We start from the raw sequence: 16,512 nt of genomic DNA, 5'->3' as shown, positions 1-16,512 counted from the left end.
TTTGTTTTTTACCAAGAGCAATAATGCTGCTGATTACATTGTAGGTAAATTATATTTCAAAATCTTCTGTGCATTTCAGGTGCACTGGTCTCCTTCTCAGTAGCGCTGCTACTATGCTTATTTGTTTTCGATTTTGTGTTCATTTCATTGGCCTGTGAAATTATGCATGAGTGTAGTTTAAAGAACTGCGTAATGCTAGACACTAAGGGTCAGTTTTTTAATTACCAACGCATCCCTGCAAAGTAGCAGGGATGCGCCAGTAATTGTGCGCCACGCCACCACCACCCATGGTGCGCCGTTTTTACAATGCGGTGCACCATGGGCCCAAAACGTCACCGAAGCGTTACGCATCTGTGCCGTAAAGGCGGCGCATTGCTGGAGTTGCGTCGCAACGATGGCGCAGCTCCAGCAATGCTCTGGGGTGCCCTATCTCCCCAATGCGAACGTCTGCTTCAAGCAGGCGCAGGGTTTGAGTCACGCATCATTGTCCTCAAAGTGACTGATTGAAATCTTGTAGATTTCCCTCAGCAACTTTTAGGATGTGTTCCTGCGCAGGAACGCCCTCCCTTGCGCCGGAACGCCCCCTGATGGCGCAGGGCTTTACAACGTGATGCATCTCCCATATGCGTCACGTTCTTAATATACGCAGCACCATGGCGCCTCTTTTGTTCTGCCGCTGCGTCACAAAAGTCACGCAACAATGGAGCAAAAGAGCCGAAAGGGGCTTCTAAATCAGCCCCTACAGACTCAAGTCCAGTCCTTCCTTTGTACACCTGGCAATAAGAAGAAATAGTGGTGGTGGATTGATAGTTTGAGTATTTTAATGACTGGTTAATGTAGTAGGAAACTTTTTAGTGTTGTCGCTGATCTGCAATCATGATGGACTTTGTCTGTCACTTTGCGTGCTGCGGACTGCGGACTGTTGCCTGCCAGTCCTAGGCGAACCTTTTTAGTAGTTTGTTTAGTGAGTTACATTACTTTCCAAGTCGACGGTCCGCAAATCAAGCAATACTAATATTGTAGTAGACCACATGAGATAGGTCAATATATCCTGTGGAATACTTCTCCATTTGCTATTTCGCCAAAATATTTTGTTATTGTTCTTTCGAAATGTTTGATTTGGTTGACAAATATCATCCATGTTTTCTGGTCTTTCTTTCTTTCATGTTGTACATCAGCTCCCCCCAGGGGCAAGAGGGCATTGGAGGAGGCTGCTGCTGCTGCTGAACAAGGCCAGGATCGGTCAGGCGAGGGCTCCTTTGCTGGCCCCGGTAAGTTTTAATTTTAATATAGAGTACCTATTTTTTCCTAGCGTTCCTCATTCGATTTTTTCTAAATCGTCTTTGATCTTCTTGTAGACTGTATCTAAATTCTTATCCTGCCTCGACTATGACTCCCTGTGGTATTACTAGATTATTCTTATTAGTCGGTCTGTGTAGCTAACTTAGATTGCACATTTGGAAAAAGGTGTAAAACGAAACTCCCATTCTAGTCAGCAATAGCTCTATGCACTGAGTGCAGTCCTCTGGGATTGTCCATAATGTCTTTTCAAGTCTTCTAAATGTTTATGCTTTGACAATTACCAACAATAAAAAGGTGAATGACCACCAAGAAATAATAAGATACTACTTTACTTTTGGTTTGGATAGGAGGACAATCCATTCTACTACTGTTGCAGGGACAATCTGCACAAACAGAACTATGGACACTAAATAGTGCATTGTTTATCAATTATAATAGGCGCAGGTAGACTTTCTTTCCACATACCTCAGTGATATCAGACTTTGAAGAACCCCCAATCTCCTTACTGACTAGATAGTGTGTCAGAGTCATTTAGCTCCTGAATTCATTGATGATTGATCCCCAATGATGATTATCCAACGCAGGACAAGAGTACGGAGTCAGAGTCCAGAAGTGTCCGAGGCACGGACTCATGCTTGCAAATTGCAACACCTTTTGCTCATTCACTCATGACCAAAAACCACAGAGTCTATTTATTTAAGTTTTAAAGCTTTATTAAAAGTAAAAATATTTATTAAAATCAAGCTTGTCATAAACATAAACGGTTCATTAAAAATGGAAAAGTGCTTAGTCATTTTTTATTTCACCCATTTATTGTGGGCGAGCCGAGCCCTCACCTGGTTTGAACTTTCATTTTTCTTTTTGGTGCTGAATCATTGGTCCCTTCGTCCTAATGATTTGTTCTTAGAAGTGAAGCTTCTGTCTGTTATGAGAAAAATGGTGCGTGTTAAAAAGCAAGCATTCATCAGTTGTGCCAAAAAGTGCAGCAAGACAACACCCTTCCCTGGAAAAAGGGACATTTTTACTTTAGAGTAGACAGTCACAAATTATTAGATTGGTTTCTGTATTCACATTTCTTCATTCCTAGACAAAATACTAGTGAGTGGTAAATGTCTATGACATCTAACATTCTTAAATGTACTTTGTAGGTGGAACATCTGGTGCTGGGCCCAGCGCGGAGGTGGAGGGAAGCTCTGGGGAGGTGGCGGAGCAAGTGCCGGACCAAACCGCTGTGCGGGTTGCCACAGTAGTGGCGGGCAGTGGTAAGCTCTTATATTCCTTACTTATTGAGATTGCAGACTGCATAGTGTGCTGCTCCCCGTGAGAAAAGCTAAGGTTTGTCCAGATGAGAGACATGAAGAAGAATGATTGACATTTAGTGGCCTATTATGATGGTGGACGGACCTGAGTCCGTCCGCCACCATAGAGTAGGAGGGATCATCCGCAGGGGCAGCGGCGGTCCCTCCGTGGTAATTAGGATGTGACCACCACCCTGCGGGGTGCAGGCAAATGCAGGGGGTACCATAGGTACCCCCCATGTGCACCCCCAACCCCCCTTCACCCCTGGGAGCCCGCAACGGGCCCCCAAACAAAAATCTGTATGCCTTTGCACGGCTGAAATGCCGCCGTGTAAAGGCATGTTCCTCCAGACATCCTAATATGGCTGGCGGTGTCTGATAGACACCGCCAGCCATGTTAGTGCTTTTCCGCCGCGGACCGGAGGTGACCGCAGCAGAAAAGCTGCTGACTGAAAAATGATCCCCCAGCCATCCTAATCTGGCGGGGGGTCTTTTTCAGTCCGCTGCGGATTTCCCGCATCCTCCGGGCAGGCGGTGGATTCCGCCGGCCCGGAGGATGCGGGAAATCCGCAATCCTAATCTGCCCCATAGTTTGAATGGATGGATGCCTGGATCATGGTACTATCTGACTCTTGATAGCATATGTGTATCTAGAGAGAGTAGACGGTCACTGGATGAACTAAGTGTTACTTTGAAGAGGATGTAACACCGCACCCGCATGTCCGTCCCAGTGTAGAAAAGGCAAGGAAAAAAAGTTGTAATTTTGTCCGAATACTACCATGAATAGTAGCAGTAGTTTGTATTGCAAGCACAGCATATATCCGGCTATTACGATGGCCACTCACTACCTCTGTTAATAAGTTTAGTAGAACTCGGTCATTCATGTGTGGATGTATCACTGTTCACTCAATAAAAAGCAAAGCACCTAAAGTCATCCCATATGTAAGCGAATACATACCATGTGCAGTGATAGATAATCAGATTATTTATCTTCTTCATTTTCCTTTTCTAGTATTCATTGGCACTGTAGGGTGAAAGTTAAATTAATTAAGCAGTAGCCCTTGTAACAGAGTATACTCAGTGCCACCCATAATAGAAAAGTAAGAGCATCACCACCTGCATGTACTGGACTGGTACAGTAATGCAAGTCTGTCTCACTCATCTTGGCGGGTGTCTGTTTTTCTCGGGTGGAAGTTGACTGCGCTGGCATTATGCCGGCTTGCAGAAGTTAACGTACCAATTTGCTAAACAAGAGAGAAGAAGAAGAATAAGACTGGTGTACTGTCATAGTCGACTCTAATGGAGTGAGTCCATAGTGCTCGTAGAATTGATTCCTTAAACTCCCACTAATGTTAGAGCAAGGGTGAAGAAGTGGGAGGTTAGATAGATACTGGCCACAATAGTTATGTACTGCACTTGCAAGTTGCTAGTTCTACTGTGACACAACTTTCTGCTGCATAATTTTGTGTTAATCTTAAAGAGCATTGGTTACAGACTATGTCTTTCTTTCTTCATATAGATGCTCCTTCCAAACCAACCCGGAAGGAGCTGGCTAGAGGGGCCCGGCAACGGAGGCTGGAGGCCACTGTCGTTGAATATCGGCGGCTGGTGGCCCAGGAGGAGGGGGACACGCAGTCTACAACAACATCTACCGGCACAGCTGCATCATCCTCCGCGCTCCCTGGGTCACCCAGTCAGCGCAGAAGGTCTCCAGCGGTACGGAGCCGGGGTACCGCTGCCGCAGCCACCCGCCACCGCCGAGCAGCAAAGAAATCAGCTGCCCCCCACAGCAGTTGCAAAAAATGGATGCACCGCCTGTCCCTGAGGGTTTCCTACCTCGAGCAGGAGCTGCTCAACACGAAAACCCTGCTCGAGACCCTCCGCAAGGAGCATTCCGACCTGGCCCGGAAAGTCAACAGCAGCAGCCAGCAGTAGGAGGAGAGACTGTCCCTTGCCCCTTTTTTAAAGACTTCTGGGGGGTGGGAATTGGGAGTTGGGTTTTTTCACTTTTTTGGACTTTTCACAGACATTCGTTAGGGTTGGGAGTGGGGGTGGGTTGGGTCTTGTGGGAGATTATTTTTGTCAGGGATATAAATATACTTTAAACTTTATCTTAGCATACGTGTTTTTTTTTACTGCTTTTGAGGCTGGTGGGTGGGGGTTTAACAGTAACTTTGTTTTCGTGAAACTGAAGTGGCATCTTGATTCAAGTTGTGTAATTAATTGCCCAAATGTTTTCAAAACTAAGTGCCTCTCACAGAGTAAATGAATTCAATAGTCCTAGGACTTTACTAGTACTAGCGTCAGTCTCTCGTCTCTCCTAATACTCCATTAAACTTCCTCCCCCCAAACGCTTATCTTACCTGTAATTTGTGTTTGGAAATAGGGCTAGGTACAGGGCTGGCTGCACGGCAAATGGCGATAAAGGTTGGCAGTCCTGGGCGGATGAAATGTCATCATTGCATTGGTACTAGTGGTGTTACACAGTGGCAGTTTCAGCATCTGAAAAAAAAGAAAATGAAACCTTGTTTGTCCTTACTGTAGCATTAGAACGGTACGATAGAGAATATAGCAGGTGACAGTACACTAGAACAGTGCCACAATGTAGCCTAACAAATGGTAAAGTATTGAAAGTATAACTAGTACTTGCGTTGAATTTCTTTGACATTGGCTACTACTACAAGAAATAGTACCGAAGGTGAAGGACACAGCAGCGTAATAATTTGCCATGTCTAGGAGGAGGATGTTCTAATCTTGATGACCTATCAAGTTGTCCACCCTAAGCGTGGAAGGGTATACTCAGATGTGAGTCCCTTGCTCATTGCACCATCAGGATTCAAGCAAGTCGGGCCGAAGACGGCTGAAATGCCAGAAACCGGTCCCCGGTAGCTTGTTTCCTTCCCAGTGTAAGAATTGGCTTTTGTAGTTTGGTTTGCCCTGTTCCCATCATGCACTGGGACAGGAACAGACTAATTTGCATACAGCCAGGTTCTGAAACTGGGATGGTGCAGTGAGCTAAAAAACGGTGTTGGATCTAGCCCTGATCTCTTGACTGGGTGAGAGTATTCTGTTTAATTCAGAGACTCTGTCCCTCACCACCCCTTGTTGTAAATATTTTTGTCCACCCTAAGCGTGGAAGGGTATACTCAGATGTGAGTCCCTTGCTCATTGCACCATCAGGATTCAAGCAAGCCGGGCCGAAGATGGCTGAAATGCCAGAAACCGGTCCCCGGTAGCTTGTTTCCTTCCCAGTGTAAGAATTGGCTTTTGTAGTTTGGTTTGCCCTGTTCCCATCATGCACTGGGACAGGAACAGACTAATTTGCATACAGCCAGGTTCTGAAACTGGGATGGTGCAGTGAGCTAAAAAACGGTGTTGGATCTAGCCCTGATCTCTTGACTGGGTGAGAGTATTCTGTTTAATTCAGAGACTCTGTCCCTCACCACCCCTTGTTGTAAATATTTTTGTCCACCCTAAGCGTGGAAGGGTATACTCAGATGTGAGTCCCTTGCTCATTGCACCATCAGGATTCAAGCAAGCCGGGCCGAAGACGGCTGAAATGCCAGAAACCGGTCCCCGGTAGCTTGTTTCCTTCCCAGTGTAAGAATTGGCTTTTGTAGTTTGGTTTGCCCTGTTCCCATCATGCACTGGGACAGGAACAGACTAATTTGCATACAGCCAGGTTCTGAAACTGGGATGGTGCAGTGAGCTAAAAAACGGTGTTGGATCTAGCCCTGATCTCTTGACTGGGTGAGAGTATTCTGTTTAATTCAGAGACTCTGTCCCTCACCACCCCTTGTTGTAAATACCTATCAAGTTGATGGCGCACATGAAAATCTGCTTTCCTTTGCCAATAGTGACTGAGTGTCAAGCTGAGTAAGAATAGAATATATCCTCGGATTCCTTCACCAGCCTGTTGCTATGACCTTATCCTCCCCAGCAAGTGTGTGGAATTATTGCTGTCATTTAGTCACACATCAATCAAAACCACACAGCCCGGGGGAAGAGGGTTAGGGTTTGGAAAATGGATGGGAATGGAGTTTTTTTTTTGGGAAAGTTTTGTTGAGAGAAGAAAAAAAAAGCACAGCATGGACAAACAATAATTGAAGATAAAGAAATCTTTGTGTACAAAGCTAACCATAAATCTTTTAAGTGACATAAAGGAAGTGCATGCACTACTGCATGCATGGTTACTGAAAAGTAAGGAGTACTTTCGACAACCGTGAATGACAGAATGCGACAGTACAGGGCTGCAGCGTTTTCACTTGCCTATCTCTGCACTCAGAGAAACACTTCTTACATTAAATTAGGTTTAAAAAATAGCAGAAGTAAAACATCTAGAATGGCTGTAGGGATTAATTTAAAAGCAAAGATCCAAGAAATGCAGACTCACACTCATAGAAGTTCACAGCAATAACATTACTTCAAAGATAATTAGAAAAGAACGGATACTGTATCTGTATGTTGCTGTAGTTGTCCTGTTGAATTTGGTAAGTTGCATGCATCAAACTATTCCTCTTACTAGCGGGACTCCTCCATTCCAGCTGACGCTCCATCCATCAATGTTGGTGACCAGAAGACACCCTGTCCACTGCCTGCCTGGCGGATGCTAAATTGCGGCTCGCTAATGTGAAGCCTGACTTCATTCTTTTTTTCTCATTGCACAGACTGAAACCCGGCCTGTAATTATTGATGGAAAAACAGGAAGTGATATTAGAACACCACTGACAAATAAATATAAGGTATGTACGCTGTGTAGTGCAAAAAGTCACACTTTGAGTTTCCTAATAGACAGTACAATATTTTTGAAAGTGCGTACGCTGTCTGAGTCTCCTTTTGAAGGATAAATAAGTATGGGCAAATTAATTTAGTGGATCTTTCCCCTCAAGCTAGGTGTACTGTAAACTGGGTTTTAGAGCAAAATGAGACCTTCCCAGCAGTGCTCCCACCCAGACCCTTACTAAAGCCAGTCGCAAAAATGTAGAAGACCCCAATCAGATCTCAAAAAACGAGGCCTAGTAGAAAACTGGTGACAAAACGTACTTTGAAAGTAAAAGTAGGCCCAAATCCCCTCACCCACCGTGGATTGTATTCAAACCACTTGCAAGCAAGCAAAAGTATCCATACCCAGCATCGCTCCAGACTCGCAAACCCCCCACAAACAGCCCCCCGCCCAAACACATGCAATACAAATACTGCTAGCCCTAAGTTAAGAATAGTGGCAAACGCTTTCTTTAAATATGCCAAATCCCCCCTTTCCCACCATGGATTTTCTTCAAATCACTTGCAACCAAAATTACACATTCACACGAGTGCTCTAATACCCCAGAACTCAGGTGCAAAAATCTAGAACACCCCGAAACACATGCAATCCTGCTGCTAGTGCTAACCCTAACGAACCCTAAGTTACAAAAAGTGCCAAAAGGCTTTTCCGCATGGATTTTTTCCAAACCAGTTTTATCCGGTATTAGACCTTCCCAGCAATGCCCCAAGACCCGCCAACCCACCCGCAAAAAAGCACAACTCCCCCAAACAGCCAAAAAGCAAAAATGGAAAATCTCATACTTACAATATTTTTCGGCCTTCTTTCAATTCTGTTTAAACGCGCTGTGCAGCTAGGCCATAACTCCTGTTTTCCACCATGGATTTCCTGAAAAGCAAATGCTATCAAAATTAGACTGTGCCAGCAGTGCTCCCAGACCCCAAAACCCACCCACAAACACCCAGAAACCCCCCTAAAGAGCACCTCAAAGACAAGCAAGTCAGCAAAAACGCAAAAAAAATTTCACCTCCGATTTGGTCTAAACCAGTTTTATCCGGTATTAGACCTTCCCAGCAACGGCCACAGAGCCGTCAACTAAGGCGAAAACAAGTAGAAGACCCCCAAACAGCCAAAAAGGAAAAGTACAAAAATGGGGACTTAGTCATTTCCAGGGCATTTTCCAAAATCACTCTGCGTGCGCTCTGCAGCTAGGCCCTAACTCCCCTCTGCCACCATGGATTTGCTTCAAACCTCTTGCAATCAAAAGTATCCATACCCAGCAGTGCTCCCAGACCCCGAAACTCACCCACAAACATCAGGAAGCCCCCCAAACAGGCCCCCGAAAACGCTAAATTGAGCAAAATTTAAGAAAAAGCAAAAGCTTTTTCCTCATGGATTTGGTCCAAACCAGTTTTATCCGGTATTAGACCTTCCCAGCAACGGCCACAGAGCCGTCAACCCAGGCGAAAACAAGTAGAAGACCCCCAAACAGCCAAAAAGCAAAAGTACAAAAATGGGGACTTAGTCATTTCCAGGACAATTTCCAAAATCACTCCGCGCGCGCTCTGCAGCTAGGCCCCAACTCCCCTCTGCCACCATGGATTTGCTTCAAACCTCTTGCAATCAAAGGTATCCATGCCCAGCAGTGCTCCTAGACCCCGAAACCCACCCACAAACAGCAGGAAGCCTCCCAAACAGGCCCCCAAAAACACTAAATTGAGCGAAATTTCAGAAAAAGCAAAAACTTTTTCCTTATGGATTTGGTCTAAACCAGTTTTATCCGGTATAAGACCTTCCCAGCAATGGCCACAGAGCCGTCAACCCAGGCGAAAACAACTAGAAGACCCCCAAACAGCCAAAAAGCAAAAGTACAAAAATGGGGACAGTCATTTCCAGGGCAATTTCCGAAATCACTCCGCGCGCGCTCTGCAGCTAGGCCCTAACTCCCCTCTGCCACCATGGATTTGCTTCAAACCTCTTGCAATCAAAAGTATCCATACCCAGCAGTGCTCCCAGACCCCGAAACCCACCCACAAACCCCAGAAAGCCCCCCAAACAGGCCTTTGAAAACGCTAAATTGAGCAAAATTTCAGAAAAAGCTAAAACTTTTTCCTCATGGATTTGGTCCAAACCAGTTTTATCCGGTATTAGACCTTCCCAGCAATGGCCACAGAGCCGTCAACCCAGGCGAAAACAAGTAGAAGACCCCCAAACAGCCAAAAAGCAAAAGTACAAAACTGGGGACTTCGTCATTTCCAGGGCAATTTCCAAAATCACTCCGCGGGCGCTCTGCAGCTAAGCCCTAACTCCCCTCTGCCACCATGGATTTGCTTCAAACCTCTTGCAATCAAATGTATCCATACCCAGCAGTGCTCCCAGACCCCGAAACCCACCCACAAACACCAGGAAGCCCCCCAAACAGGCCCCCAAAACCATGATAGTGAGCAAAAAGGCAAAAACGTTTTCAAGTCTGATTTTGTCCAAACCAGTTTTATCTGGTATTAGACCTTCCCAGCAATGCCCCAAGACCCGCCAACCCACCCGAAAAAAAGCACAACACCCCCAAACAGCCAAAAAGCAACAATGGAAAATCTCATACTTACAATACGCAGCATCACGAATGCCATATGGGGACAGGCACAAGAAGAATATGTGTGGGGGTGTCTGTGGCATTGTCAGTGTCAAGCGTACTGGGGAGTGATCAGAGAGTGTCCACAGACGTTTTCGCTGATGGAGTTCATTCGGCCACGTCTCTGGTTGTCAGGCAGTAATAAATACGCGACCAGGAACCCTGATGTGTAGAGCTACAAGTACCACTCCTCTGTCCCTGATGTGTATGCTTCTATCAGGGTTCCCCCAACAAAAACTCACCTCGCTTGTTGTGTGGCCATAATTCTCCAGGGTCGGAGTGGGAGATGCTTGCCACTTACAAGGAAGTCGCGGTTTTGACCATCCGATGCAGATCTTTTGAAGCTTATCCCGTGCTTGCACTTAGTGATTCAGGAGTTAGAGTAGCAGCAGTTCTACTGGGCTTGCGCAGAAGCTTAGCTTAGGTTAGCTTTAATTTCAGTAGCGCTGGTTAGTTAGTTAGAATTTACCTTAGGAGATTATTGTAGTGAGTTCAACACAAGAGACAGAAGAGAAAGAAGGATAGAGAAAATAAAGAAGAAGCTTACCTGGTCTTCACGTAGCATCCGGTAACAAGTAGGTCTCCTCATTACTCAAACCACAAGTATAAAACTGTAAAAGAGATACTGTAAATAAGATTAAATGTAAATAGAAACTGGTACTTCTAAAGAAAAAAGAGACAAGGTTAAAAAGGAACAACATAATAGAAGCATTAGTACATTTTCTAAAACAAGAGAAAAGAAGAGAAGCAAAGGCCTTAGCATAAAAGGGTAAGAGAGAAAGTGAGAGAGCGAGAGAAATAATATGATACAAGAAAAATAGGAAAAGGTCTTAGAAGTTAGTAATTGTGTGTTGTTATTGGACTTGTAGTTCACATAGGAGATACTAGAACAAATGGGGGTGCCAAAAAGATGCGGAGAGCGGGACTTAGAAGTGAACCATGTAAAGAAAGGCAGTCCAACTGGTCCAACTGACTATCTGGTACAACACAAAGTCTTCTCCCAACCCCACAGCCCCGGAGGCCACGCCTGCCACAAGCCTCCAGATCCACAGAAAGAAAGTTGGGTCATCTTGGTTAGGCCATATATCGCTGCCAGCGTCAGCGGCTGTTAATACAGTCTTCCCGGTAAGATCACATACCTCCCCTCCTTGTCTATTAATGTTTGTGTAGTGGTCCACAGCAGTCCCTTCCTAAATAGGATGGCGACCCCCCTGCCATAATTGGAATGTACGAATGACTGTGACTTGCCTCACCAGCGGGCTTGGAGTTGGGGCCAAGTAATCCCTGTAAAGTGTGTCTCTTGCACAAAGAACACATCCACTCCCTATCTTACGAGATAGGTGTGCACTAGTCTAGATTTATGGTGGTCATTGAGACCTCGGACAGTCCATTTCAACCAGGTAACTTTAGTGATGTCAGCCTGTGCATGCTATGGATGTGTGATGTTGTGAAAAAGTGAAAGGCAATGCGTAAAGGGGGGGGGGGGCAAGCACCCTTTCCAGTGTCTCCCATGTTCTCAACTTATCACCAAGCACATCTTTCTGCCCTTCAGCCTGCAAGCCCTGTGTCCCTCCCTGTGAACATTCCCCAACAACCCTTCCATTACGCCAATGAACAATAACATGGTGATAAGGCCCCAAACATCCAAAGCTACCCTCCCCTCCCTTCCCACCCACACCAACCCCCATACAGGTTGTGGAAGCCTGCCCACCCTCCTCCCTACTACCCACTTATTCAGACTTTCTAAAGTCCAAGGGAATTATCCTGTGGGGGCCTGGCCTCCTCTAGAAATCACCCCTCCAACTAGGACATAGTGGCCAAGCCATTTATTTGGGTGGATATGTCTTCTGTAGTTATTATCCAGGATAATAAGTGCTCAGGCCCTGGAGGCTTCTCGATACAGCTGTGCAGAAAAAACTTGCGTAGGCAGTTGCAGTATGGGCAGTGTCAGGTATGGCACAGAGATGCTTTAGTCATTGTCACTATAGGTGCCATCTTTATTGCATTCAAGGGTCTTAGAGGAATTGCGCTGTTGTTTTTCCAACTTTTTGGCGAACGCCAGTGCAACCTTGGGGTCTGTGAAGAACTCTGTCTGGGTCCATTTTTTATGCTCAGTTTGGCAGGGTAGACCTGGGCATATGGTATTTCCTGCTTCTAGAGAATCCTCTTGGTAGGGAGATATTCAGGACGAGCAGCCTGGACCGCAAGTGTGAAATCCAGATAGAAGGACAGCACATTGCCGTCGTGCTTTACCTCCCCCATTTCTCGCGGTGAGCACGGCACGGAATCTCGGTCACAATAGTTTAGGAGTTTAGCTACAATTGGGCAAGCGGGTGCACCAGGGGGAGGTATGGGCCCTAATGATCTGTATGCATGTTCCACAATGAACACTGCAGATAGTTCAGTGCCAAAGAGTTTATGCAGTAGGTACTCGACACAGTCTTCCATCCTTGTGAAGTGTGTAGATTCAATATTCCTGTTATGCGCAGATTGTTCATTCTGGAACGTGATTCCAGGTCTTCATTTTTGGCTTTGATTAGCTTTAACACTTTGTCCATCTTTAACAGTTTCTGTTTTTCTTCCGCCAGGGCATCATGGTTATCCAACACTCTTGCCCCCAGTTGTGCAATTTTGGTGTTGTGTGTGTCTAACCTCTTTTTCACATGGTCTAGACAGGCCGACAATTGATCCAACTTTGAGTCAATGGTATTCAGGCTGGTCTTTAGCTCCAAAAGCAATGATCTCAGGTTGTCATCCCAGGCAGCAGCGTTGTCCGTTTGTGTGGATTGCTCCCCCGCCTCCAGGGGGGGTTCCTCTTGTCGGGTTTGTCTCCTACTTTCAACTGATATCTTAGATTGTTTGGCATCTGATTTCCCCATGTTATGTATCTGGGGCCCCCTAGGTGGACTGCTGCATGGAGAAACCTTGTGCGCTTTATTCTTTTTTCAGGGTCCCCTTTTCGTAACCCTGTGTACGCAAGGAGTGTTGAAATAAGATAAGTGTGCGTGGCCCTTAGCTAGCATCAGTCTACCCTCGCACACGCAGGCTCACTCCCATTGTCAGTTGCCTGGGTGGTAGGTAGGTAGATCATAGGGTCTCGACAGTCATGCACTGTTGCAGCCTGCTTTTTCACCTTTATAGTGACCTGTGCTCTATGGGCTCCAAACAGGGTATCTTAACGCACCTACTATGCTGCACCATTCAGGGGATGCAAGATGCTGCAACAAGCGGGTCAGCTCTGTTGCGGATGTCGGATTTTGCAGGTGTTAGGAAGCAAAGCGGCCTTTGCAACTCAAGTTAGTCACCACTTCCTTTAGGCTTTACATTGGTGGTTCGGGCAGGAATTTGCGTGGGTGTAGTGTTCACTATTTTCCTATAGAGTTTCCAACCTCTCTTGGCAAGCACTCAGTGCCGTGGGGACAGTATGCCACATCTCCGTGAGCTTGACCTTAGTTGGGAGGGTAGGTGTTAATGCAACCTCTGTGACACCTCCTAATGACAGTGCAGCTCCAGACCCAACCTGCCTCACGTGGGTCAGCCTGCTTAGGGGGGGAAGTGGGGAGTCAAGAGAGCATGGCGCTCCCGCGACGGGCTCTTCAGGATCCCGGGGGAATCTCCGGTCAGCTCCTTCAGGACAGGGAAAAGTGACCGGCATGCGTCAACCCGTCCCAGCCCAAGCATAGGCCCCTGTGGGTACAGCACCCCTACCCTAATGATGCCGCCCCACCTGAGGCATTCCTGACCCCCTTACAAGAGGGTTCTCGTGGTCATCCACCACCTCAGCTAGGGCAACCTCTTGCGACTTCAGCAGTTTTCCTCACAGCGTTGCTTGTCGACAGTCATCACAGAGCCGGTCCCAGGGCTTCTTACAGTAGGGACAGTTCGCAACCACAGCCGGCAGTAGATTTCTGTTTCTTCCACCAGGCCGCCTCTCTTCCAGCGGGATAGCAACTTCAGTGCGGGCGGAAGCGGGCCAAGCGGTCCTGTTACGCGGCTGCATGCAAGCCGTGAGCCGCTGGTGCGGATATTCACGCTCTCTTCATCCCAGGAAGCCAGAACAATATCAGTTTCTCGCTCCCCAGGGGTCTAGGCACTACAATGGGTCATCAAGGGATCGAAGGGCACCCCTGGTCCGCAGGATTATGTCAGATGTTGGGCTTGGCCTGCAGAGCCCACTCAAGGTGCGGCCATCTTACAGCCAGCGAAGCCACGCCGCCTAAGGCCAGACAGATTTTTCTAGAATTAGGATCTTTATTAGGGCAAGGTTTTAGCCAAAAACCTACCTTCATAGGGTAGGAAAAGGAAAGAATAATTTACTTTTTATTCCTCTCAAGGGCAATGGGAGTTTTGGTCCATTCAAGATATATTTTATATACCTGATACAGTGATCACACCCGTGTAGAGTTAGAATTAATAATAATTTGGGGAGATGTAAGAGCAAGAACCCCAGGCTTGACTTTCTTGAGCACCAAAGATAAGGGGTGAAAAATTAGATGGTGTAATATATCGATCCCTGTGATTTTCAAGTCCCTAGTTAGCGCCAATCTTGGCCTGAGTAGAACCCACTGCTTGGGGGCCTTTGGAAATCTTAATGACTCAGCTAATCAAATCATGAAGAGCAAATCCACTCCTGGGAAGCAGGGAAAAACTGGGTGGTTTGATCAAGACTGCAGATATGCAACTTAGAGAGGCTCTTAATGTCAGACCACAAATCCAAGCAAATGTAACTCTTGCTAGAGTAAATTCTAAGCTGGCCATAAATTTTAGGAAGCAAACCTTACCTGAAGAGTCATGGGATAGACTAATTAATGCCGGTGTGAAGGGTGACTCTAGGAGCTTTTGGGACATAGTTAATGGCAAGAATTGGTTGTTAGATATCTCCGTGGACATAGGTACTAATTTCTGCCCAGAACAGTGGCTAGATCATTTCTCTGCTATCTATTCAGTCGGTCCAAGCAGGCCCATTAAAAATGGAGTGGACACAATTGAGTTCCCTCTTGCCACGAGATTTGGGATGGCAGAGGTATAGGAGGCTATTGAGATCAGTCCTGCTAACGAGGCTCCTGGTCCGATGGGGCCCCTATGGACCTATGCAAAACACATGTATAATTCTGGGCCCTGCTGTTGACTAACAGTCTTAAGGCAGCCGTAGGTATAGCTAAGGAGTGGAAATCTGCCACAATTGTGGCAGAATTTAAAAAGCTGGACCACCAGGATCCGAGATGCTACAGGTTATCTCTGTGTTAACTTAAATTATAAAGTTGGCTGGAAGAATTATCTTTGGGAGGATTGAGGAATGGGCCTGGACTAATATCCTGAGTCCAGTCCAATATGGTTTTAGGGTGGGCAAGGGAACAATGTCTAAATTTAGAGATGCAGATTGGGAAGTATGTGTTTGCAAAGAATAGTACCAGTCATTTAGCGTTTATGAAATTAAGCAATGCTTTTGACCTAGTTAACAGAAAAAAGATGTGGTCTCTACTAGCTGAAATGGGACTGCCCAAAACCATGCTGGATTTTTTACATGCTATGCACTCTGACATAGCTGCTATTATTAGGTACGGCCAGGATGGGGAGTGTAGGTATCCCCTTTTTCTCCTGAAAGGTGTTAGGCAAGGGTATGTTTTGGCACACCTTTTATTTTTATTATACATCAATGGCCTTAATCAGTCTTTGATCTCCAGTGAAAAGGATATGCGCGGGGTTAACTCTGTGTCCAGTCTCGGCAATATTCAGAGTATGAAGTTTTTTTATCCCTCATGGCAAATGGTCTCAGGGGACAGGTGGAATAATTTGTAAACTTTATGAACGATATTGATCTGGACACCAACATCCCTAAAACACATTTAATAATTTGTGGAAGACAATCTCTAAAGTTAGGGCTTTAACTATCAACGGCAAAGCCATTTCACTGGTTAGTATTTTCTATACCTGAGTGTTACTTTCGATCAAACCTGTACTTGGAGTCCATGTATGGCTATTAGATGTCAACAGTTTATTCAAGTTTGTGGTGTCCTAATTAAGATTTCCACATCCATTGGAAATAAGCCAATAGTTCCTCTCCTTCAGATCTATAGGATGAAATGCCTGCCAGAACTTACTTATGGTGCAGCTATCTGGGGATATCAAAATTGTACAAATTACAGAGCATGTTGTTAGTCCAACTAACCTAAGTCCTTTTATCCATGATGAGTTGGGTTTGGGGTTTGATGAAGACTCCATAAAACTAGCCCACTTCTCTTATGGATCTCCGTTTGGTGTTTATACTATACATCTTTCAAAAGGGAGATAATATTAGATTGCCTTAACTGTGACCTAGGGCACAAAATACAGTGTCTTGTTTATATCTGAGATTTTGCCATTAAACTAAGGCCTCCTGAAATGTATTACACGCGCAGTCCATTGTTGAAGCTGATGGATAAATGATGAAAGACAAGTTCTTCAACTTAGTCACAGAAGTGAGGAAAATCAGGGCCCTGGAGAAAACGATTCTGAGAGTCTGTAAAATACTAAAATCTAAT

The sequence above is a fragment of the Lissotriton vulgaris genome, chromosome 8, assembly GCF_964263255.1.
Source record: "Lissotriton vulgaris chromosome 8, aLisVul1.2, whole genome shotgun sequence".
NCBI lineage: Eukaryota > Metazoa > Chordata > Amphibia > Caudata > Salamandridae > Lissotriton > Lissotriton vulgaris.
This window is presented reverse-complemented; position numbering follows the sequence as displayed.